Below are 24,338 nucleotides of genomic sequence, written 5' to 3' on the forward strand. Positions count from 1 at the left end.
TTCTTCGTTTCCTATTTTTTCTTTTTACAGCAGACCCTGTAGCATTTCTGGCATTGCTGGTTTGGTGGTAATAAACTCCCGTAGTCCTTTTTTGTCTGTGAAGCTCCTGATTTATCTCTCAATTTTGATTGATAGTCTTTCTGGATACAGTGTTCTTGGATTCAGACCCTTCCTTTGCATGACTTTGTATATTTCATTCCATTTCCATCTTGCCTGATGTGTTTCTGTTGAGAAATCAGTCTCTAGTCTGATGAGGGATCCTTTGTAGATAACTTTCTGTCTCTCTCTGGCCCCTTTTAAGATTCTTGCTTTGTCATTGGTGTTTGCCAATTTAATAATAATGTGCCTTGTCATCAGTATTTTGGGGTTCATTTTGTTTGGGACTCTGTGAGCTTCTTGGATTTGTGTGAGTTTTTTCTTCCCTATATCTGGGAAGTTTTCTGTCATTATTTCTTCAAACAGGTTTTCTATTCCTTGCTCAATTTTCTCTCCTTCTGGCACCCCTATTATGCGGATGTTTTTTCGTTTTGTGTTGTCCAAAGTTCTCTTAGGTTCCCCTCCTGCTTTTTTTTTTTTTTTTTTCTAGAAGCTGCTCTGCTAGGGTATATTTTCCTACCTTGTCTTCTAGCTTACTGATGCAGTCCTCTGCTTCTTCTAGTTTACTCTTAATGCTTTCTAATGAGTTCTTTATAGCAGCGATGTCATTGTTTTCATTTCTTCTTGGCTCTTATTCATTTCCTCTTGGTTCTTACACATATTGTTGAATTTGTCTTCCATTCTTTTCATCCACCTTATGACCATTTCTGTGAATTCTTTCTCTGACATGTTTCTTGCCTCCACTTCGTTTACTTCCTTTTCTGGTAATGCCTGTTTTCTTTCATCTGCAGGCTGTTTCTCTGTCTCCCCATGATTTCTCTTCTCCGGGTGTTTGGTTATGTAGTACTCTCTCTGCTGCATTGATTTAAAGGCACAAAATACAACACAACAAGGCACAAAGCACAAGGCACTGAACACAAATGTATTCATGATACTAATAACCCCAAATAAAGATGACCACCAGAGAAAAGAGAATTAGGGTATTAGAAATAAAGAAGAAGAGAAAAAGAAAAGAAGAAAAAGAGGAAAAATAGGAGTGCAAAAATGAAATTAGGAAAAGGAAAAAAAAAAGTAAGAGAGAAAAGAAAGAATGAAATAGAAGAGGGAAAGAAACTATTTATATGGGGAGAAAACTCCAATAGAACAGCTACTAATCCCAATGAATGCCAGCAATAGATACCAAGAGATGAATGCAAACTACAAACAACAACTAATATCAAGCGAGGTGAGGGAAAACAGAAGCAAAAATACCCGGAAAAAAAACTAACAAAAAAAAATAATAAGAAAAAGTGAAACAATCTCACAAACAAGCATAAAAAAAACCAATATAATCAACAATCAAGCAAACAACAAAACAACATAGAGAAAACAAATTTTGATAGTGAAGAAAGAGAAGAAGAGAGGTGTATATGGACTTAAAGCAGGGGATTGGAAATTAGATATTTAACTAGGGTGAAATTTTAACAAGGGGTAAAAAGAAGGAATAGGGAAAATCTAAAGCAGGAATAGGATAAGAGAAACCAGACAACAAAAGGGGAAAAGTGAGGAAGAGAATTTTGGCATAAAGGTAAAGTTGAGATAGAGTAAAATGATGCTAAAGGAAAGATGAAAATAGAATGTAGAACACTAATCTCAAAATAAAATAAAGAGAAAATAAAATGGCCCTTTAAAAAAAGGTAAAATGGTAGTAGTAATAATACTGGTTAAAAATAAAAATGCAGTAATTAAAAAGGTAAAATCAGATGAGGAAAAAAGAAAAACAATTTAGTTTCTTAAGTAAAAGGTGAAAAAAATAAAAATGTGGAGTAATGAAAGTCCTTCACTTCCTCTACTCTTCTGTTTGGCACTTAGTCCTGTCAGGTATTCAGGAGAGTGTTGAAGTTACCTGAGATACACTGTTCCTCCATGTTGTAAACCACAGACCTGATTTTAAAGCAGGAAGTATTTCTTTGTTTCCCAGACTGCCTTTATTTGTATTTACAGAAGAGTCAGTTTGTGGTTCACTCTCTGGGTGGCAGTGTTTCTGGATTGACCTCTAAGGCTATAGGTCCTCTCGAGCCAGTATTTAGGTTTTGTTTTCCCTATCACACTTAATATTGGTTTGGGAGAGTCAACTGCCCCAGACCTGGTTCCTTAATCGTTACTCCCTGCTCTGATTCCCAGGTTCCACAAAAACAACTTTCCCCTGCAGTCTCTGTGAGTGACTCCAATTAGGCAGTCTTATGTTTTGGGTTTAATAATCAAAAGCAAAGATTTAAAGAGGAAAAAATAAGAGCCATGGTAAGTGCGAGAGCTCGCAACCCTCCACCATCCAGCTCTGTGTGCAATTCTCCCAAAGTCTCTTTGCACATCCTCTCTCCCCTGGCACTAAGCAGCTGGCACACTGGCAAAATATGAAGCTGCCTTTTTGCACCCAGTCCAGCTATGGGCTGATTTTTAGAGTTCCCTTTAGCCAGCAGCCCTGCGGGACCCCTTCCACACTCACGGATCATGCTGGCCCCTACTACCGTGGACTTTGTGGGGTGCAGACTTCCCCCGGCGTTCCTCCCTCCAACCTGAATTACAAACCACAATTTTATCTAGGTGAAATCTGACCTTTCCGTGAGGAGGAGCAGGGCTCATCTGAGTCCACGTATTTGTGCTACTTGAGATCCGGTGTTCCTGGGTTTGCAGCTGGTCCCCGGGTGCCGTGGTTTCAGGGTCTCTGGATGTATATTCTTCCAATATCAGCCACTCAAGATGGCGTGGTCTCTGCAGCTGAGCCGGCCGCTCCGCGAGAGATTTCAGCAGCAGTGGAGGCTGCCCGGTTAGGGGAGCCGATCCGGCAGTCTCCAACAGTTCTCTGGAGTATAGCTATCGCTCACCCACAAATTTACACTCTCGGTAAGTCCACACACTCTCCTTTCGTTCTCTCACTCTCACACTGTCTTGCAGTCTGCCTTCCCATCGGCAGCCATCTTCCTGTTATCCCCATAAGAAGTCAATTTTAATCTTTATTCACTAAACTTGATTTCTTTTTTGCCTTAGTTTGCTTGATATCCTCTGTGAACAATCAGCTAATGACATTCATTTGTTTCTTGGAGCTATTCATTATGAAGTCTGATTTCCCCATATGGTTCTTTCATCCATCAAATATTCATTGAACATAAATGTTCTTGGGTGTGTTCTAGAAACTTGCATAAGGTCTTATGTTCAGTTACACCCTGTCTTCATGGAGGTTGCAATCTATAGAGTGACACAGGCATTGATCAATAATCAAACAGAAAAATATAAATTAAACCAATAGGGGCTTTTTAAAAAAAGTACATGAAAAACCTGGCTTATTCTGAACAATCAAGTATGCTTCCCAGAGGAACTTAGCCTTGAGTTAAAGAGAATTGATAATTAACCAGGATAACTTGGGAATAGATGGGTGTAAATGGGCAGTGTTGCGAATGCAGCAAGTACAAAAGCCATGTGAGATAAATGACACTTTTATGGAGAAGGAATGGGTTGGGAAGGGAAGAGCCAAATGATACAGACATTGTTAAGTACTTTGGACTTACTCCTAAAATCAATCAAAAGCCTTTGAGAATTTTAAGTGTCTGATAGAATCATATCTGTATATTGAACAAATCATTTTTACTTGAGTGTGAAGAGTACGTTAAGTGAGGGGAAGAGCAAGAATGTCTGAGAGGAAACCAGTGAGGAGGCCTATGTAGAGGTTGAGGCAAGAGATGATGGTAGCTTGGACTATGGTGATGGCAGTGTTGATGATAAAACAAGGATGACAATTTGAGAGACATTTTGGGTATAAAATTAAAAATATTTATTGTTGGGCCCTAGCCAGTTTTGCTCAGTGGATAGAGCATTGGCTTGAGGACTGAAAGGTCCCAGGTTCAATTCCGGTCAAGGGCATAAAATAATAATAATAATAATAATAATAATAATAATAATATTTACTGTTGTGAAAAAATAGGTATGAAAAGGGAGGGGTCAAATATGATGTCCATATTTCTGCATTTTCGGTGGGGCCATTTACTGCAAAGGGAAACTCTGGGAAGGGATTAGACTTTCAGATAGAATTATTAGTTCAATTTTGGTTATGTTGAATTTGAGACTTAGATATTTTTGAGTAATACATGTGAGCATCTTGAGTAGCTATTTGTGTATGTGAATCTGGAGGAGCGGTTTTTCCATTGTTTAAAGCCATGAGCCTGAACTTGGTTGATCACATACTGAGGATAAAATGACTAAAACAGATACCTGGGCATGTCAGAGGAAGAACCCGTACATGAGGCTGAGAAGGACTAATCAAGGTAGGTGGAAACCTGGAACATGTGTCATCCTGGAAGTAGTCTGAGGAAAGAATGGCAGTAAACATGCCAAATACTTCATCTGAGAAGTCCTCTTACCTGTATCAGCTGAAGTTCTGTTTTTATGCAGCACCTCCTTCTCTCCCACACAGCTTTAGAAATCCTCTTATTCTGACTTCAAGGTGCATCCACCTCTGTAACAGAAGGGTCTTAGAAGGTAGTCTGCCCACTCCCTGTATTTTACTCTCTTCACCTTTCATATCCATCATGTGGTACTGGCAGTTCTACCTCATCACTTGCCTTTTATTTCATTTCTTTTATTTGTCTCCCAGCTTCTACCTTACACCAAGCTACTATTTCTGTTCAAGTCTAAATCAATAGTCTCCTAACCTCTTTCTCCTTGGTTCCTGATAGCAGCTCCATACTCCCTCACATTACCTCCTGATCAGTGTTTTAAAAATGCAGCTTTCATTATGCCCTTTGATTTTTTGTAGGAAACATTTTTTTTTAAGTATAACTCAAAAACAGAAAAGTGCACCTAAAATATTATTCAGCTGAATAAAAATTACAAATTGAACACTCCCCTGTAACCAGTACATGGGTCAAAATCAGAACATTAATAGATTCCTTCAAAGATTTCCTTCTGTGCCCTCTTTCTACCCCACACCCCAACCACCAGCTTGGATTTCCATAGATTAGTTTTTCCTGTACTTGAACTTTTAGTCAAGGAATTACACTGTGAACTTAAAAACACAGGCATTGTGTTCATAAAATTCATCCATAATTTATGTGTGTATATATAGGGTTTTTTTGTCCTTACTGTAGCATAGTATGTCAGAGAATGACTATACCAACATTTGTTTATCCATTTGTTATATTTTTGGATTCTTTTTTCATTTTGCTTTTCCGGTTGGGTGTTTTTTTGTTTCTTCGTATTTCAAATCTTTGACTTGATTCTTGAGATCCTCTGGTCTGTTGTTGGGAGTCTGTATAATGTTCTTTATTTCAGTCAGTGTATGCTTAATTCCTAGTTGGTCCTTTATCACAACATCGAGGGTCTCATTAGATTTCTTGAGGATCTCACTACATTTATCGGCGGTCTCACCAGTCTTCTTGAAGATCTCACTACATTTATTGGCGGTCTCACCAGTCTTTTCGAGGGCCTTATTAAGTTTATTGGCGGCTTCTAGACAGTTATTTAAAGACCTTAAAAGTGTGGTTTTGAACTCTATATCCAGCAGTTTGCTTTCCTCCAATTCTGTCGTTTGTGTCCTTTTTCTTTGTCTCGGCATTTTTTATGCTTCGCTGTGTCAATAGAGTTCCTTTCTGTGCTAAGTGTCCCAATTACCTGAGGTAGACACTCTTGGTGCACCCCCTTGTGGGCTTTGTACACAGTCTTGTTGTAATTAAGCCTTGATTGTTGTAGTTATCACTGTGAGGAATTGACCTCCAGGCCAATTGGCTGTGAGAATCAGCTGTGTCTGCAGTGGGAGAACTGTGCTGGAGACACCCCTCTGGGGTTAGACTTGCTTCAATGGGGCTTTGGTGCTCACTGAGTCTTCCCCCTGAGTGTGTCTTTTATGGTTCCACAGAGCTGCAAACTGGATGGTCCCACTCTGACCTCTGGGCTTCCTGGCTCCTGGATCTCAAGGGAGGTGCTAATCTAGCCTTTGCCTGAGGCTATCCAGCAAAAGTTTTCCTGCAGGGCTTGGGCGGGGTGGGTCTCACGGGATCAACAGGGCGGGGTTAGCAATTATGGCTGCTCTCAGTCTTGCCCTCAGAGGCTCTGCTTCTCAGTGTCCCAGTAATTGCTGCAAGCCCCACGGAGAGAAAGCTGCCCTAGGGTTCTGAGCGATGCCAGACAGTCCTGCTTCTCCCGTATGAGTCTGGGTCCCTAGAGACTCACCCGGAGCTGGAGCTCAGAGTCTGAGACTCCCTCCCGATTGAAAACAACAACCACGCCCTCAGCCGCCAGCCCGCTCCGCATGCACTCCGCACCTTAGTATTTTACTTCAGCACTGCACCTCCTCTGAGTCTCGGTATGTTTTATTCTTTCCTCCTAGTTGTAGAACTTCCACTCAGCCAGCCTTCCAGTGGTTCTCGATGATGTCTGTTCTGTCTTTTAGTTGTATTTTTGAAGTGGTTGTTCGAGGCAGCAAACTCCGGTGTTTACCTATGCCGCCATCTTGGTTTCTCCTATATTTTTTAATTTATATTTATTGTTGAAAGCATTACTGATGTCCTCCTTTTCCCCCCATTGATCCCCTCCACTCTGTACCTGGCCCTCCCAAGCCATCACCACACTATTGTTTGTGTCCATAGCCTGTGCATATCCTATATAACAAAAGCCTAATATGCAAATAGACTGTACAGCTGAACAACTGGTGGAATGACCAGTGGAATGACCAGTCATTATGATGCACACTGACCACCAGGGGGCAGATGCTCATTGCAGGAGCTGCCTCCAGCCCAAAGGCCCAACGCCAGCCAAGGCGGGTTCCAGTGGGAGCCTCCCCACCCCCCGATCACCCCACCAGTTCCCCCACAGTTCGGCCCTGATCACCAGCCAGGTCTAGGGACCCTACCCATGCACAAATTTCATGCATTGGGCCTCTAGTATGCATATAAGTTCCCTGGCTAATCTCTCCCCACCCACCACCCACTCTCACCTTCCCTCTGAGATCTGTCAATCTGTTCCATGCTTCTATGTCTCTGGATCTATTTTGTTCATCAGTTTATTTTGTTCATTCGATTCCACATATGAGTGAGATCATGTAATACTTATCTTTCTCTAACTGGCTTATTTCACTTAGCATAATACTCTTTAGGTTCCTCCATGCTGTCTCAAAGGGTAAGAGATCCTTCTATTTTACAGCTGCATAGTATTCCATAGCATAAACATACCACAACTATTTTATCCACTCATCTACTGATGGGCACTTGGGCTGTTTCCAGACCTTAGCTATTGTAAATTGTGCTGCTAAGAGCATATATTCTTTCTGATTGGTTCTTTTGGTTTCCTAGGATATATTCCTAGAAGTGGGATCACTGGGTCAAATGACAGTTCCATATTAATTTTTTGAGGAAACTCCATACTGTTTTCCATAATGGCTGTACCAACCTGCATTCCCACCAGTAGTGTATTAAGGTTCCCTTTTATCTACATCCTCACCAGCACTTGTCATTTGTTGAGTGGTTGCTGATAGCCATTCTCACAGGTGTGAGATATAGTTTTAGTTTGCATCTCTCTGATGATAAGTGACTTTGAGCATTTTTCAAACGTCTCGACCATCAGTATGTCCACTTTGAAGAAGTGTCTATTTAGGTCCCTTGCCCATTTAATTGGATGGTTTGTCTTCCTTTTGTTGAGTTGTATGAGTTGTTCCCTTTCTCTCAGAAATCAATCAATATATGGATTACAATGCCATGGATTTCTGGGTGTTAATTTTTCATCCTGCTACATTGCTACATTCATTTATTAAATTTAGAAGTCTTTTGGTGGAGTCTTTAGAGTTGTCTATGTACAATATCACATGATATGTGAATAATGACAGTTTTACTTCCTCCTTCCCAATTTGGATGCCTTTTATTTTTTCTCCTTGTCCGATTGCTGTGGCTAGAACTTCCAGTGCTACTTTGAATAAGAGTGGTGAAAGGGGACATCCCTGTCTTGCTCCTGTTCTTAGGGGAAATGGTTTTATTTTTTGTCCATTGAGTATGATGTTGATTGTAGGTTTGTCATATATGGCCTTTATTAACTTGAAGTATGATTCTTCTACTCCAACTTTGCTGAGAGTTTTTATCACAAAATGGTATTGGAATTTGGCAGATTCTTTTCTGCATCAATTGATATGATCATGTTATTTTTGTCTTCAATTTGTTTATGTGATCTACAACACTTATTGATTTGTAAATACTTTCCCAGCCTTGAATCCCTGCAATAAATCTTACACCTTCGTCATGGTGTAAGATCTTTTTAATATATTGCTGGGTCCAATTTGCTAACATCTTGTTAAGGATTTTAGCATCTATTTTCATAAGGGATATTGGCCTCCAATTCTCTTTCTTTGTTGTGTCATTGTCTGGATTTGGAATTAGGCTAATTCTGACCTTGTAAAAGTGTTTGGAAGTGTTCCTTCTTCTTGAATTTTTTGAATAGTCTGAAGAGGATTTGTGTTATTTCTTCTTTGAATGTTCTGTAAAACACCACTGACCAATGCTTTTATTTGTTGGGAGTTTTTTTATTAATCCTGCAATTTCATCCACTGCTATCAGCCTATTCAGGTTTTCTGATTCTTTCTGATTGAATCTGAAAGGTTGAATTTTTCTAGGAATATGTCCATTTCATCCATGTTGTCCAGCTTGTTGGCATATAGTTGTTCATAGTATTTGCTTGCAATCCTTTGTATTTCTATGGTGTCAGTTGTTATTTCACCTGTTTCATTTATGATTTTATTTATTTGGGGTCTCTCAGTTTCTTGATTAGTGTGGCTAAAGGTACATCAATGTTATCTTTTCAAAGAACCAGTTCTTGGTTTCATTGATATTTTGTATTGTTTTTTTTTTTTTAGTCTCTATATAATTTATTTCTTATCTGATTTTTATTATTTCCTTCCTTCTGCCTACTCTGGGCCTTTCCTGTTGTTCTCTTTCTAGTTCTTTAAGTTGTAGGGTTAGAAAGTTTATTATTAATTTTTCTTGTTTCTTTGAGGTAGACCTGTAGGGCTTTCTATTCTCTTACTGTTCTGATGAAATATGTTCTTAATATTAATGTAATCAATTTATCCCTTATAGTCAGAATTCCTTTTTTAAAGAGATTTTTGCCTACATTAAATTCACGAAAATATTTTCCTACTTTCATCTTAAAGCTTATTGTTTTATATTTTATGTTTATATTTATAATCCATATGAAATTGATTTTTGTCCCTGGAATGAAGTAAGAGTAACACTGGCTTAATTATTATAGCTGTTATTAAGTACTCATTTCTTTTAGTGCAAGACAACCAGCTTTGTGGGGTTTTTCAGGTTTGCCATAGTTTTTGGGGGCCCTCTGAATTTCCACATAAATTTATAATCAACTGATCAATTTACAAATAAAATTGTTGTGATCTTGCTTAGTAGGGATTACTTTGCCCTATGCAGTATACACAATCTCTTAAGATGATTTTTATGAATACTTAGATTAGAGAATACAGAGCTATGGTTCTCAAACATTAGCACACATCAGAATCACCTAAAGAGCTTGTTAGAATACAGATACACAGATTATTGGTCCCTATCCCCAGTATTTCTAATTCAATAGACCTTGGAAGGGCTCAAGAATGTGTATTTCTACTTGGCCAGAGTCATTCAGTGGTTGAGCATTGACCAAGGAACCAGGTGTTCATGGTTTAATTCCTGGTCAGAACACAGGCCCGGGTTTCAGGCTTGATCCCCAGCAGAAGGTAGGAGGCAGAGGCAGCTGATCAAAGGTTCTCTCTCATCATTGATGTTCCTGTCTCTCTTTCTCTCTCCCTTTATCTCTCTGAAATCACTAAAAACATATTTGGGGGTGGGGGAGAATTTGTATTTCTAACAAGTGTTCAGGTGAGGGTGATGCTGCTAGCACATTTTGAGAAACACTGTTCTAAGCTATGGGTCGTGGACCATGTCATAACAATGTCTTGTATTTCCTGCTATTTATCAAATGAAGTCATGCTTAGCTGACATCCTCAAAAGCCAAAAACTGTTATGAAATATTACATTGCAATATCTGCAAATAAATAAGGTGTATGGGCAACAGAGCACCTAAACAGTAAGCATGTTGTGACTAATTAGTATAATACAATAGCCTGGACCTGATTTGCTTTAATTTGAGGAAAAATAAAAATGTGGGTGAGGGATGTGGTTCTTTCACTGCAAAATATAAAGCAGTACTGATTCAAAGAGCATCATTTACTGTCTTCCTTTTAGTTGACTCAGCCTTTCTAGGGACATTTAATCAGACTAATGATTATCTCTATCCTGATATCCACATCATTTCTCTGCATTAATACCACTTCCATGTAGCTCACAAAGAAAACTTATCATATATATATATATATATATATATATATATATATATGTGCTTTTTTCTTCATTAAAATACAATGGCATATTTCATAGCTCTCACTATTTAATCATTCATTTATATTTATAGCTTTGGCAGAAGAAAGACTACAACTTAATTCTTTTCCTCTTTCAGACTTATAGTTTCCCCAAACACTCAGTGCTTTTGAGGAGATAGAAGAGGGCTAGGAAGTTAGGGACAGGACCACTGGTGGTTGTGGGGGTGGGTAGGTAGAACATTGCAGATGTGGGCAGAATGCAGGTAGTGACATCACCTTGGACCTGATATGGCAGCCCTCAATCAGGTCCTTCCCTGCGGAAGGAACTTGAGCTTTAAAATGTATAGATGTTGCTAAGGCAGGCAGCTTGCAGATAACCAAAAATAAGGCAGTGAAGTGTATGAAATAACCAATCCCAAGGATGTTGCTAAGGTATAATTCTTTGAGAGAACCAATCAGAAGCCAGCAGGGCATATATCTACTCCTAGAGAGAGAATAAAACTTTGCTTTCACTTACCTGTTTGTCCATGAACGCATACTTTGATTTCATGAGAGAACAAACTCAGACCCTAACAGAAATTTTGGCTTCACTTTCTGCCAAATTAGTATCCTTTAATAAACCTTTCCTAATATAGCTATACTATCCGATATAATAAAAGAGTAATATGCAAATTAACTGTCACTCCCTCACTCCATCACAAAGATGGCGGCAGCCATGGAGCTGAAGCGAGCAGGAGGCTTGGGTTGCCCCGGTGATGGAGGAAGTCAACATCCCGCCTGCCCTGGCTGGCCCTGAGCTCTGCTCAAGGCTACAATGTTTCAATTATAGAAGATAAATAAATCCCAGATACCTGCTTCCAGCTTGCCTGGCCTCCACTCATGAAGGGGCTGGGAGCCTCTATTGCCAGGGGCAACCCAGACTTCTATGACCTGGGCTCCGCTTAAGGCTACAAAGTTTCAGTTATAGACTTTAAATAAATCCCAGATACCTGCTTCCAGCCCGTGGGTGTGGTCAGCCTGAAAACAGCCATCAGCCCCTCAACCAGGCTGGCCAAACTCCCATGGGGTGAGGGTCCCCACTGGGGGGCTTGACCAGCCTGAAATAAACCATCAGCCCCTCACTCAGGCTGGCCAAGCACCCCAGAGGGACCCCACCCACCCTGAAGGGTCTGTGGCCAGCCTGAAAACAGCCCTCAGCCCTTCACCCAGGCTGGCTAGGCACCCCAGCAGGACCTCCTACCCTAAAGGGGCTGTGGCCAGCATGGAATCAGCCCTCAGCCACTCACCCAGGCTGGCCAAGCATCCCAGCGGGACCCCCACCCTGATCGAAGACACCCTTCAGGGCAAACCAGCCAGCCCCCACCCATGCACCAGGCCTCTATCCTATATAATAAAAGGGTAATATGCAAATTGACCCTAAGAGCAGAACGACTGGAAATGACGGTCACTATGACACACACTGACCAGCAGGGAGCAGATGCTCAATGCAGGATATGCCCCCTGGTGGTCTGTGCACTCCCATAGGGGGAGCTCTGCTCAGCCACAAGCCAGGCTGATGGCTGCCAGCACAGCAGTGGTTGCAGGAGCCTCTCCTGCCTCTTCAGCAGTGCTAAGGATGTCCAACTGCAGCTTAGGCCTTCTCCCCGCTGGCAAGTGGACATCCCCAGAGGGCTCCCGGGCTGCCAGAGGAATGTTTGACTTCCAGCTTAGGTCTGGGGAGCGGGCCTAAGCCAGCAGGTGGACATCCCCTGAGGGGTCCCAGACTGAGAGAGGGCACAGGCCGGGCTGAGTGACCCCCCTGAGTGCACAAATTTTTGTGCACTGGGCCTCTAGTCCTATGTAATAAAGAGCTAATATGCAAATGGTTTTCACGCCCTCATGCCATCAGACCGTAATGGCTCAGGCACTCAACACTGGGGAGAGAGGAATGGGAATCAGCCAGGCACAAATGAGCTCACGAGAGAGCAATGGGGACCAGCCAGGCACAAATAAGCTCGTAAGAGACGAATGGGGATCAGCCAGCCTGTGGCCCGGGTCCTGGGTGCCTGCAGCCTGCCAGAGGGAGGGAATCCTGGGTCCCAGGTGCTGGGTGAGGTAGATTCAGTTGGGGCAATCAGGCTGGCAGGGAGCTGTTAGGGGCAGACAGGCAGAAGTGGTTAGGGGTGATCAGGCAGGCAGGCAAGCAGTTAGGAGCCAGCAGTCCCAGAGTGTGAGAGGCAGTTGGACATCCTCCGAGGGTTCCCAGATTAGAGAGGGTGCAGGCCAGCCCCCCACCCCATGCACGAATTTCATGCACTGGGCCTCTAGTTAAGAATAAACTACATAGAGGAGAAAACCCCCACTGAATGACTTGTTGCAGCAAATTAAAATGCAGTGTTTGTTCCTAAGTTGATTGTCATAGGTGCATAGTCAATAACACTCCTGAAGAAGTCCACATCAGAACGGTGACACAATTATATCTCACATGCCACTTCAACAGACACTTGTAGCTCTTTCTCAACATGATGAGAGTGGAGATAATTCTCACTCTAGTTGAGAAAAATAAAGTGCCCTCTCTGACATAATTTTTTAAAAGACTCTCTAAATTCCAGACATAGTCAAGTCTAAAACCTGGAATATCATCTAAACTAAGAGGTGCTTTAATGCACCACACTTGTTTAACAAAGACACAGAATTCTAGATGGGTAAGTGACCGGAGTCAAGTCCTACAACTTTGTGGTCACAGACCCAGGCTGGAACCCAGTCCTGACTCCCCGTACAGTGCTCTTACCCTCCACCATGCTGACTTCTGGGTACTATTTCTCCTTCCCTGTCTGCTGGCAATACTTAACATTTTTTTTAATAGATATATCATTCCCAACAGCAAGTAAAATTTACGTTAGAAACTGTGAGAACAAAACTATGGCAAGTTGGAACATTTTTAAAGGAATTCCTTCTGATTTTCTTACTCCATTTCAGCTTCCACTGAGTCATAACTTTTTTTACTGTAACTCCCCAGGTCAGGTATTTGAAGTAGGTCATGTTACATACCTTCCCATTCTCTTCTAACAACTTAACTTTATTGTTAATCAGCATTGGCCAACTATTACATCCATGAAAAATATATCCCCAAAAACATGGTTGTGAATTCCATGTCAAATTCCTTGACATTCCTTCAAAATCTTTCTTAAATCTCTAATTGACTTCCTCTAATGCCCACCTCGGTAATTAAACTCCCATTAAATCTCTGAGAAGAAACTTCACACTTTTTAAAAAATTTTTAAAAATATTTTATTGATTTTCTATAGAGAAGAAGGGAGAGGGATAGGGAGTTAGAAACATCGACCAGCTGCCTCCTGCACGCCCCCCAGTGGGGATGTGCCTGCAACCAAGGCACATGCCCTTGACCGGAATCGAACCCGGGACCTTTGAGTCCGCAGGCCGACGCTCTATCCACTGAGCCAAACTGGTTTGGCAAAACTTCACACTTTAACACTATAGCTCTTGTGGCCACATTTTGGCTAAAAAAATTAAAGATCAATATCAATAAAAATGACATCAACAAGATAGTAAAATTAATTCACGTTCATCGCATATGTAAATGGTTAGAGTTAGAATGTTTTAGCTTAAGGAAGAGGACATACATTTCTTTTAATATTTATTAAGACACCACTAGACTTTTATTATCAGATTTCAGATTCTTGTTATAAAATGTAATGTACTTTAAGTTTAAATATGCTTGAAAGTCATTGTTGTGGGGAATGAAAAAACTATTAATTTAATTACAGCTAAATTATAAATTATAAATTATAAATTATAAATTATAAATTTATAATTATAATTTATAATTATAAATTATAAATTAATTACAGCTAATAATTACTGCAATTAGTTATTAATATAAACCCTTTAATTCATGAACTCAATGTTATAATATCTGTGTAAACACTAAACCAGTTACCTTATTTACTGATTCTTTTTTCTTTATTTAAATATCAACAAGTCGTCTGATCATAGCAATGTCATAAATAGTTTATCCACATATATTCATTATTGTATTAATATTCCAACATGTTATAAAAATGATAAAAATAAAAATAGGAAACAGGGTTTATGTTGGAAACATTTTGTTCTTAATTTATACATCAGCTGAAACCAGTTTGGCTCAGTGGATAGAGCGTCAGCTTGCGGACTGAAAGGTCCCAGGTTCAATTCCGGTCAAGGGCATGTACCTGGGCTGTGGGCACATCCCCACTAGGGATGTGCAGGAGGCAGCTGATCGATGTTTCTCTCTCATCGATGTTTCTAACTCTCTATCTCTCTCCCTTCCTCTCTGTAAAAAATCAATGAAATATATTTAAAAAAAATTTATACATCATATTTTTCTCGCTGGTACATATTTTTTTCATTCAATTAGAATGTGCATGCCCAAACAGAGATTGGAGCTTCACATAAAGCTAGTGTCTTATATTTGAAATATAAATACTGAAGATCTTTCTAAAATTGTTAAATAGCTGTGACAGGGAAGAACTTTCTGGGTTTATTTGCTACTCCAGAAAGAGTTGGCTGGTTTGTTCCAGTTAAGTGAGCATTCATCACTAATCATACACTCTAGTAGCACATGGGAGTGGCCAAAGAATGTGGTGCCATTATTGTGTGAAAATACACACACATCTGGGGCCTGGGCAGAGACTAATTTTCTCACCTCTTCATGACAAGATCCTGATTTGAGTTTCTGTTTTAGTTTTTGTACTATAAAAATCTATAGCTTTTTGCGATCATTATAACTCATCCTTTCAAATGAGCAAAAGAGAGACATGAAAGAAAATAGATATTTTTCAAGAAATCATCAGATTTCATGAATCAAATTTAACTCACTGTATCACTTGTTATGATATTGCTTTATGTTTCCTATATCACAACACTGCAATTAATTGAAAAACAGATGAAAAATGAGATTTGGCACATTCTCTGTAGGATAAAATACCCTTAAAAATACCTTAACAATTACTGACATTAAAATGCTAAACTGCTCAATTTTTTTCATCCAGATTAGAAAATAAACTTCTTGAGACACAGTGGACTCTCATAGCCAGTTAGCCTGGAGGTCAAATCACCCCCGGTATTGCCGACAACAATCAAGGCTTAACTACAACAAGACTGCGCACAAAGACCACTAGGGGGTGCACCAAGAAAGCAGAAAAAAGGCAGAGACAAAGAAACAGGACACAACTGTCAATGGAGGATATTGAGTTCAGAACCACACTTTTAAGGTCCCTTAAGAACTGTCTAGAAGCCGCCGATAAATGTAGTGAGATCCTCAAGAAATCTAATGAGACCCTCGATGTTATGATAAAGAACCAACTAGAAATTAAGCATACACGGACTGAAATAACGAATACTATACAGACTCCCAACAGCAGACCCGAGGAGCGCAAGAATCAAGGCAAAGATTTGAAGTGTGAAGATGCAAAAAACACCCAACCAGAAAAGCAAAATGAAAAAAGAATCCGAAAATACAAAGATAGTGTAAGGAGCCTCTGGGACAGCTTCAAGCGTACCAACATCTGAATTATAGTGGTGCCAGAAGATGAGAGAGAGCAAGATTTTGAAAACCTATTTGAAGAAATAATGACAGAAAACTTCCCCCACCTGGTGAAAGAAATAGACTTACAGGTCCAGGAAGCGCAGAGAACCCCAAACAAAAGGAATCCTAAGAGGACCACACCAAGACACATCATAATTAAAATGCCAAGAGCAAAAGGCAAAGAGAGGATCCTAAAAGCAGCAAGAGAAAGAAAATCAGTTAGCTACAAGGGAGTACCCATACGACTGTCAGCTGATTTCTCAACAGAAACTTTGCAGGCCAGAAGGGAGTGGCAAGAAATATTCAAAGTGATGAATACCAAGAACCTACAACCAAGATTACTTTATCCAGCAAAGCTATCATTCAGAACTGAAGGTCAGATAAAGAGCTTCACAGATAAGGAAAAGGTAAAGGAGTTCATCACCACTAAACCAGTATTATATGAAATGCTGAAAGGTATCCTTTAAGAAGAGGAAGAAGAAGAAAAAGGTAAAGATACAAATTATGAACAATAAACATGCATCTATCAACAAGTGAATCTAAGAATCAAGTGAACAAATAATCTGGTGATCATAATAGAATCAGGGACATAGAAAGGGAATGGACTGACTATTCTTGCGGGGGAAAGGGGTGTGGGAGATGCGGGAAGAGACTGGACAAAAATCATGCACCTATGGATGAGGACAGAGGGTGGGGAGTGAGGGCGGAGGGTGGGGCGGGAACTGGGAGGAGGGGAGTTATGGGGGGAGAAAAGAGGAACAAATGTAATAATCTGAACAATAAAGATTTAATAAAAAAATAAATTAAAAAAAAGAAAAAAAAAAGAAAATAAACTTCTTATTTCTTGCTACTTTCCCCAAGATTATTATTTTGTAACAAGAGTCCTAGTGCATAAAATTCATGCACTCAGGGGGAGGGGGAGTTCCTCAGCCTGGCCTCTGCTCTTTCACAGTCTGGAAGCCCTCGGGGGATGTCCAATTGATGGGGGTGGAGGGGCAGGCCTAAGCCAGCAGTCGGACATTTTTAGCGATGCCACAGAGGCAGGGGAGGCTCCCGCCGCCACCACGGCGCTTGCCAGCCTTGATCCCAGCTTCTAGGTGAGTGACACTCCCCCTATGGGAGCTCACTGACCACCAGGGGGCAGCTCCTGCATTGAGTGTCTGCCCCCTGGTGGTCAGTGCACTTCACAGCAACTGGCCATTCCACCGTTCAGTTGATTTGCATATTAGCCTTTTAGTATATACTAGAGGCCCGGTGCACAAAAATTTGTGTACTTAGGGGGAGGGGGGGGTACCTCAGCCTGGACTGTGCCCTCTCACAGTCTGGATCCCTTGGGAGATAACGACCTGCTGGCTTAGGCCTGCTCCCGGGTGGCAGAGGGCAGGCCCAATCCCTAGGTGCAGCCCCTGGTTGGGCTCAGAGCAGGGCCAATTGGGGAGTTGGGGCGCCGCTCCCTGTCATGCCCAGAGCAGGGCGGATTGGGAAGTTGTGATGCCACCCTCAGTCACGCTCAGGGTAGGGCCGATTGGGAGGTTGGGGCACCGCCCCCTGTCACACTCAAGGCAGGGTCGATAAGGAGGTTGCGGCACCACCCCCTATCACGCACAGAGCAGGGCCAATCAGGGGGTTGGGGAGCTCCCCGCTGTCATGCTGATCCCGGTGATGGGAGGCATATTACCCTTTTACTATATAAAATAGAGGCCTGGTGCATGGGTGGGGGCTGGCTGGTTTGCCCTGAAGGGTGTCCTGGATCAGGTTGGGGGTCCTCACTGGGGTGCCTGGCCAGCCTGGATGAGGGGATGATGGCTGTTTGCAGCTGGTAACACCCTTCAGGGTGGGGGTCCCCACTGGGGTGCCTGGCCAGTCTGGGTGAGGGGCTGACTGCTGTTTTCAGGCTGGGACTGAAGCACCCAACTGCTCCTTTTTTTCTTTTTTCTTTTTTTCATTCTGGGCCAGCTTTAGCTCTGAGGCTCCAGCTCTTAGGCCTCCGCTCCTGAAAGCAGGTATCTGGTTTGTTTTGGTTCTCGAAACTCTGTATCAACTCCAGCTCTGAGATCCCAGCTGGCTGAAAGCTGGTTTCTGGGGTTTTGTTTAGCGTCTATATTTGTTACAATGTTTTAAACTGCAGGCTCAGAAGCCTGCAGCGGCCAGCGGGGAACGTTGGAGTCCTCCGTCACTGAAGCAAGCAAGCCTCATGTTAGTTTCAAGCTGCCTGGCTGCCAGCCGCCATCTTGGCTGACAATTAATTTGCATATTGCCCTGATTAGCCAATGGGAAGGGTAGCGGTCGTACGCCAATTACCATGTTTCTCTTTTATTAGTGTAGACTAGTGGCTCGGTGCACAAAATCCGTGCACGGGGTGTGGGGGGTCCCTCAGCCCGGCATGCACCCTCTCCAATCTGGGACCCCTCATACAACCCTCTCACAATCTGGGACCACTGGTTCCAAACCACTCACCTGCCTGCCTGCCCGATCACCCCCAACCACTCTGCCTGCTGGCCTGCTCATCCTCAACTACCCCCCCACCGGCTGGCCTGATCACTCCCAACTTCCCTCCCCTGCTTGCCTCATGGACCCCAACTGTCCTTCTCTGCTGGCCTCATGGCCTCCAATTGCCCCCCCCAGCACGCCTGATGGCCCCCAATTGCCCTCCCTGGCCGGTCTCCCAGTCTAATTACATATTACCTTTTTATTAGTATAGAGGATTCAGTATTGTTCTTTGTCTCTCTATATAGGAAGGCTCATTTTATAAATTGATTGACCAAATAACAATATAAGCGTTACTCTAAGGAAGCATGAAAGATTATGAGATTCAAGATTGGCAATCAGATACATCAGGTTGATTATTTTAACAGCAAAGAATTTACCATAAGATTTCATTAGTAAGAAACATTCAATCATAATACTAATATGTTTGAACTTATAGAAATACTAGAGGCCTGGTGCAAAAAAATTTGTGCACTCGGGGGGAACGGGCGGTCCCTCAGCCCAGCCTGTGCCCTCTCGCAGTCTGGGAACCCTCAGGAGATAACGACCTGCTGGCTTAGGCCTGACCCCATGTGGCAGAGGGCAGGCCCAATCCCTAGGTGCAGCACCTGGTCAGGCTCAGAGCAGGGCCAATTGGAGAGTTGGGGCACTGCCCCCTGTCATGCACAGAGCAGGGCATATTGGGAGGTTGCTATGCCACCCTCAGTCACGCTCAGGGTAGGGCTGTTTGGGGGGTTGGGGCACCGCCCCCTGTCACACTCAAGGCAGGGTTGATGGGGAGGTTGTGGCGCCACCCCCTGTCATGCACAGAGCAGGGCCGGTCAGGGGGTTTGGGGCTCTGTACCCTGTCACGCACAGAGCAGGGCCCATCGGGGGGGGTGGGGAGCTCCCCCGTGTCATGCACAGAGCAGGGTCAATCAGGGGGTTGGGGCACTGCCCGCTGTCATCCTGATCCCAGTGCTGGCAGGCCTTGCGGCTCCGCTGATCCCGGTGCTGGGAGGCATATTACCCTCTTACTATATAGGACAGAGGCCTGGTGCACGGGTGGGGGCTGGCTGGTTTGCCCTGAAGGGTGTCCTGGATCAGGGTGGGGGTCCAGCTTGGGTGCCTGGCCAGCCTGCATGAGGGGATGATGGCTGTTTGCAACTGGTCACACACCCTTCAGGGTGGGGGTCCCCACTGGGGTGCCTGGCCAATCTGGGTGAGGGGCTGAGGGCTGTTTTCAGGCTGGCGGGTGATTGAAGCTCCCAACTGCTCCTTTTTTTCTTTTTCTTTTTTTTATTCTGTGCCAGCTCTAGCTCTGGCTCCAGCTCTGAGGCCTCTGCTGCTGAAAGCAGGTATCTGCTTTGTTTGGGTTCTATAATCTTGAAACACTGTATCAACTCCAGCTCTGAGATCCGGGCTGGCTGAAAGCGGGTTTTTGGGGTTTTGTTTAGCTTCTATATTTGTTACAATGTTTCAAACTGCAAGCTCAGAGGCTGGCAAGGCAGGCAGGGAACGTTGGTTTCCTCCATCACTGAAGCAAGCAAGCCTCATGTTAGCTTCCAGCTGCCTGGCTGCCGGCCACCATCTTGGCTGGCAGTTAATTTGCATATTGCCCTGATTAGCCAATGGGAAGGGTAGCGGTCGTACGCTAATTACCATGTTTCTCTTTTATTAGATAGGATGATTACATATAATTTCTGAAAGCATAGACACAATGTAAGAATGTATCTATTCTGAAATGGGAAAATGTGGGAATATGGCAAAGATTTTTAAAAACTGCAATCTTATTCTTTTTTTAATATTTTTTAAAATATATTTTATTGATTTTTTACAGAGAGGAAGGGAGAGGGATAGAGAGTTAGAAACATCAATGAGAGAGAAACATTGATCAGCTGCCTCCTGCACACTCCTTACTGGGTATGTGCCCGCAACCAAGGTCCATGCACTTGACCAGAATCAAACCTGGGAACCCTGAGTCCGCAGGCTGACACTCTATCCATTGAGCCAAACCGGTTAGGGCACAATCTTATTCTTTTGTTGTTGTTTTCCATTGATATTTGGAAAAAATGGAAGGGAAAGGGAGAGACAGAGAGAGAGAAACATCGATGTGAGAGAGACACATTGGCTGGTTGCCTCTCACATGCGCCCTGACCAGAGCCAGGAATTAAGCCTGCAACTGAGATATGTGCTCTTTACCAGAATCGAACCTGGGACCTTTTAGTCCACAGGCCAGCACTCTATCCACTGAGCCAAACTGGCTATGGCAATCTTATTCTTTTTTTATCTCTTTTATTGGTTGGAGTTGTTTCACATATAGTATATGGTATGATTAAAAACCACACTCCTTGAGAAACTGCTAAATAAATAAATGCTAAGTTAAAAGTTAAATAAAGAAATTTGAAACAATTATCCATTTACATCAGAAAATGTTTATGGTCCTGACCAGATAACTGTTTGTTAGAGCAAGTTGTGGGTTCGATCACTGGTGAGGGGACATAAAAGAATCAACAAATGAATGCATAAATAATTGGAACAGCAAATCAATATCTCTCTCTGTCACTCTCCCTCTCTCTCTTCCTCCCTCCCTTCCTCTAAAAATCAATCAATAAATAAAAATAAAACATTAGTAGTGAATTTATTAAAAATTATTTTCTCATTTGGAAGCAGTTTTGTATTATGTTTAATGTGATGTACCTTTGTCCATATGTGATTGTAGACTAACTGTTTTTACCTATAAATTCAATCAACAGGTTATGTTGATATTATCTATATATATCCTTCAGGTTTAGGGAGAATCAGTGTTTCCATATCCCTACCAAGACGCTAATCAGGATGTGCCTGAACTATTGCATTAGTTTTTTGTCTAGTATTCACCTCTCACAATCACTCTTCATTCCAATTCACTCTTCCACCTTGCCTGGTTAATCGCTCAAGATACTTCATGTAATATATTTTAATAAGTTTTTTATTTATTTTTATTTTTAATACAAAAACAAAATCATAATATAGATTTCTGGAATTCCAACCACTCTAAGTTATAAACTATTAAAAAAAGAACCTCAAACTCTAGGGTTGAGGAATATGCACCAATGCACTCAATAAATGCTAAATATCAGAATGCATACTTCTGTATTTGTAGAAGAGTCCTTTTTATGGTCTACAATCCTTATTTGGTCCTGACTCTGTTCCTTACTAGTTATGTGACATGACTGTTTAAGTCATAAGAGAATCAGTGGCCTCTATCCATCAATGAGTTCAATAGCAATATGTACTCCTTAAGGTTATTCTGAAATTAAATTGATAATTTATGTAAAGTACTTAGCAGAGGAGCTGGAATAGAATAAGGCCTTGTAAATGTTGCTATAAATTGGCTGCTACAAGTGTCAACAGTAAGTTTTCCTCCAACCTTTCCCTGCCACCCTCCCACCTCAAAACATACATACTTCCTTGTACTCATCTCTAGGAGCTTTTCTATCTCATGGATCAGAGAGAATATAGATTTGACTGCACACAGAGAAGATAGAATTTACTAGGATGTGGGTCAGCAGGAACTTTGAAGCCAAAGTCATTCACTCAAGTTATCTTTTATGAACCACAGAATTTTCATTCACAAAATGATAATAATACTTACATAGTAAGATAGTTATTAAGTAAAAATATCTAGTATTGTTGAGCTAGCTACTTGTCCTGAGCCTCAAGTTTCTCATCTGGGAAATGGAGATAATATGTCTTGCATGAAGGTTGGGAAAATTAGCAATGATAATAATGTCTACTATTTCTTCAATGCTTATTAAGAGTTGGGCACTGTGCTAAACACTTGATGTAGACTGACTCAATAATCTATGTCCAGTGTTAGGTACATAGTAAACAATAAATGTTAGTTATTGTTATTGTTAATAATTATCTAATTGAACCCTTATGCCATCCATGGGAAGTAGGTGTTGTTCTTGCTCAGCTCAGCCCATTATGCTAAAAATACATGTTTTTAATGTGAAATTCCCCAATGCTTAATTTGTCAAATAATATTTAACTTAATATTTTAAATCATGTTAAAAGTAAAGAAAAATGTGTTTTTCTCTGAATGGTCATTCATCCCTAGTTTTCTGTTGAAGAACGGACAGTTTTTCAGGCCATAGAATTGGTTAAGTGAGAGCCACACAAGAAAAAAGATCAGAATGGAAATCATAGTGGACAGGTTTATGGAACCTGGTGGAGCAGCTTCTTTGAAATTCCTAGAAGTAGCTTCCCCCCACATATGGGAGGTGGTGTTGGAGTGTTTATTATACTACTAAATATTTAGGATGCGTTTTTTCTCCTTTTCCTCCTCCTCCTCCAATTTCTCCTCCTTATAAGTGTTACCTTATTTCCATTATTTTTATTTCCCACTTATGCTAGGTATAGAGCTATGACAAAGTAACCTAAAAAGTAAGGCATTATAGTCAGATTTGAAGAATTTCTTTTGTTCCCTTATTTGTAATACACAATTATAAATGTACTAGAGGCCCAGTGCATGAAATTCGTGCACCCAGGGGGTTCCCTCAGCCCAGCCTGCACCCTCTCACAGTCCAGCAACCCTTGGGGGATGTCCGGCTGATGGCTTAGGCCAGCTCCCCCTGGCCTGCCGCAGCTGCTCTTGCCAGCCGTGAGCCTGGCTCAGGGCTTCTGGCTGAGCAGCACTCCCCCTGTGGGAGTGCACTGACCACCAGGGGGCAGCTCCTGCATTAAGCGTCTGCCCCCTGGTGGTCAGTGCACATCATAGCATCTGGTTGTTCTGCCGTTTAGTCTATTTGCATATTAGCCTTTTATTATATAGGATAATATTTATAGTTCATTTATGCTTCATAAATAATTTTGAGTGAGCTTTGTAACCTATAATATTTTTTCCTTGTTTGAAACAAAATAGGGAGAAAATTAAGTGACAAGTTGTCCTTTTATATGTATATTTGTGTGTTCTCATTCATAGGTATTTTCAAGCTAATTACTTCAAAGAATTTCTCAATTCACATCAGAGGCACACGCAGTAAAGCATGATATATAACTTAATCAATACATATTTGAGATTTTCAGCCAGAACTGCCATCTTCCAGTAATTTGCCAAAATGACTAACACAAAGGGAAAGAAGAGAGGCATTTAGCATGTGTCCTCTAGGCCTTTCAGAAAACATGGATCTGTTCCTTTGGCCACATATATGCGAATCTACAAGAAAGGTGATATTGTGGACATCAAGGGAATGGGCACTGTTCAAAAAGGAATGACCCACAAATGTTACCAGGGCAAAACTAGAAAAATCTACAATGTCACCTAGCATGCAGTGTGCATTATTGTGAACAAGCAAGTTAAGGGCAAGATTCTTGACAAGAGAATTACTGTGTGTATTGAGCATATTAAGCACTCTTAGAGCCAAGATAGCTTCCTGAAATATGTGAAGGAAAATTATCAGAAAAAGAAGGAAGCCAAAAAGAAAGGTACTAGGGTTCAACTGAAGTGTCAGCCTGCTCCACCCAGAGACTCACATTTTGTGAGAGCCAATGGAAAAGAGCCTGAGCCACTGCAATCTATTCCCTATGAATTCATGGCATGATAAGTGAAAACAAACAAGCAAACAAACAAACAAAAAACACCGCTTCTGTGCTGATAAAAATGTTTCTCTTGAGTATAAGTGTGGCATCCCTTCCCCCAAAATATAAAGAAAACTTTGTGTCCTAAAAAAAATATTTTTAAATACATATTTGAAATTTTGATGATAAAATAAATAAAACATCTTGTTAACACACTTATTTTTCTTTACAAATGTGATAAAGTAATAGCAGTTAAAGTGTAAT

General features: G+C 41.6%; 1 pseudogene; it reads left to right on the top strand.

The window, feature by feature from the left end:
• Positions 1 to 23,611: 23,611 nt before the first annotated feature.
• LOC118677723 lies at positions 23,612 to 24,097 on the top strand (annotated as a pseudogene).
• Positions 24,098 to 24,338: the final 241 nt, after the last annotated feature.

This window comes from Myotis myotis, unplaced genomic scaffold, assembly GCF_014108235.1.
Source record: "Myotis myotis isolate mMyoMyo1 unplaced genomic scaffold, mMyoMyo1.p scaffold_m19_p_2, whole genome shotgun sequence".
Lineage (NCBI taxonomy): Eukaryota > Metazoa > Chordata > Mammalia > Chiroptera > Vespertilionidae > Myotis > Myotis myotis.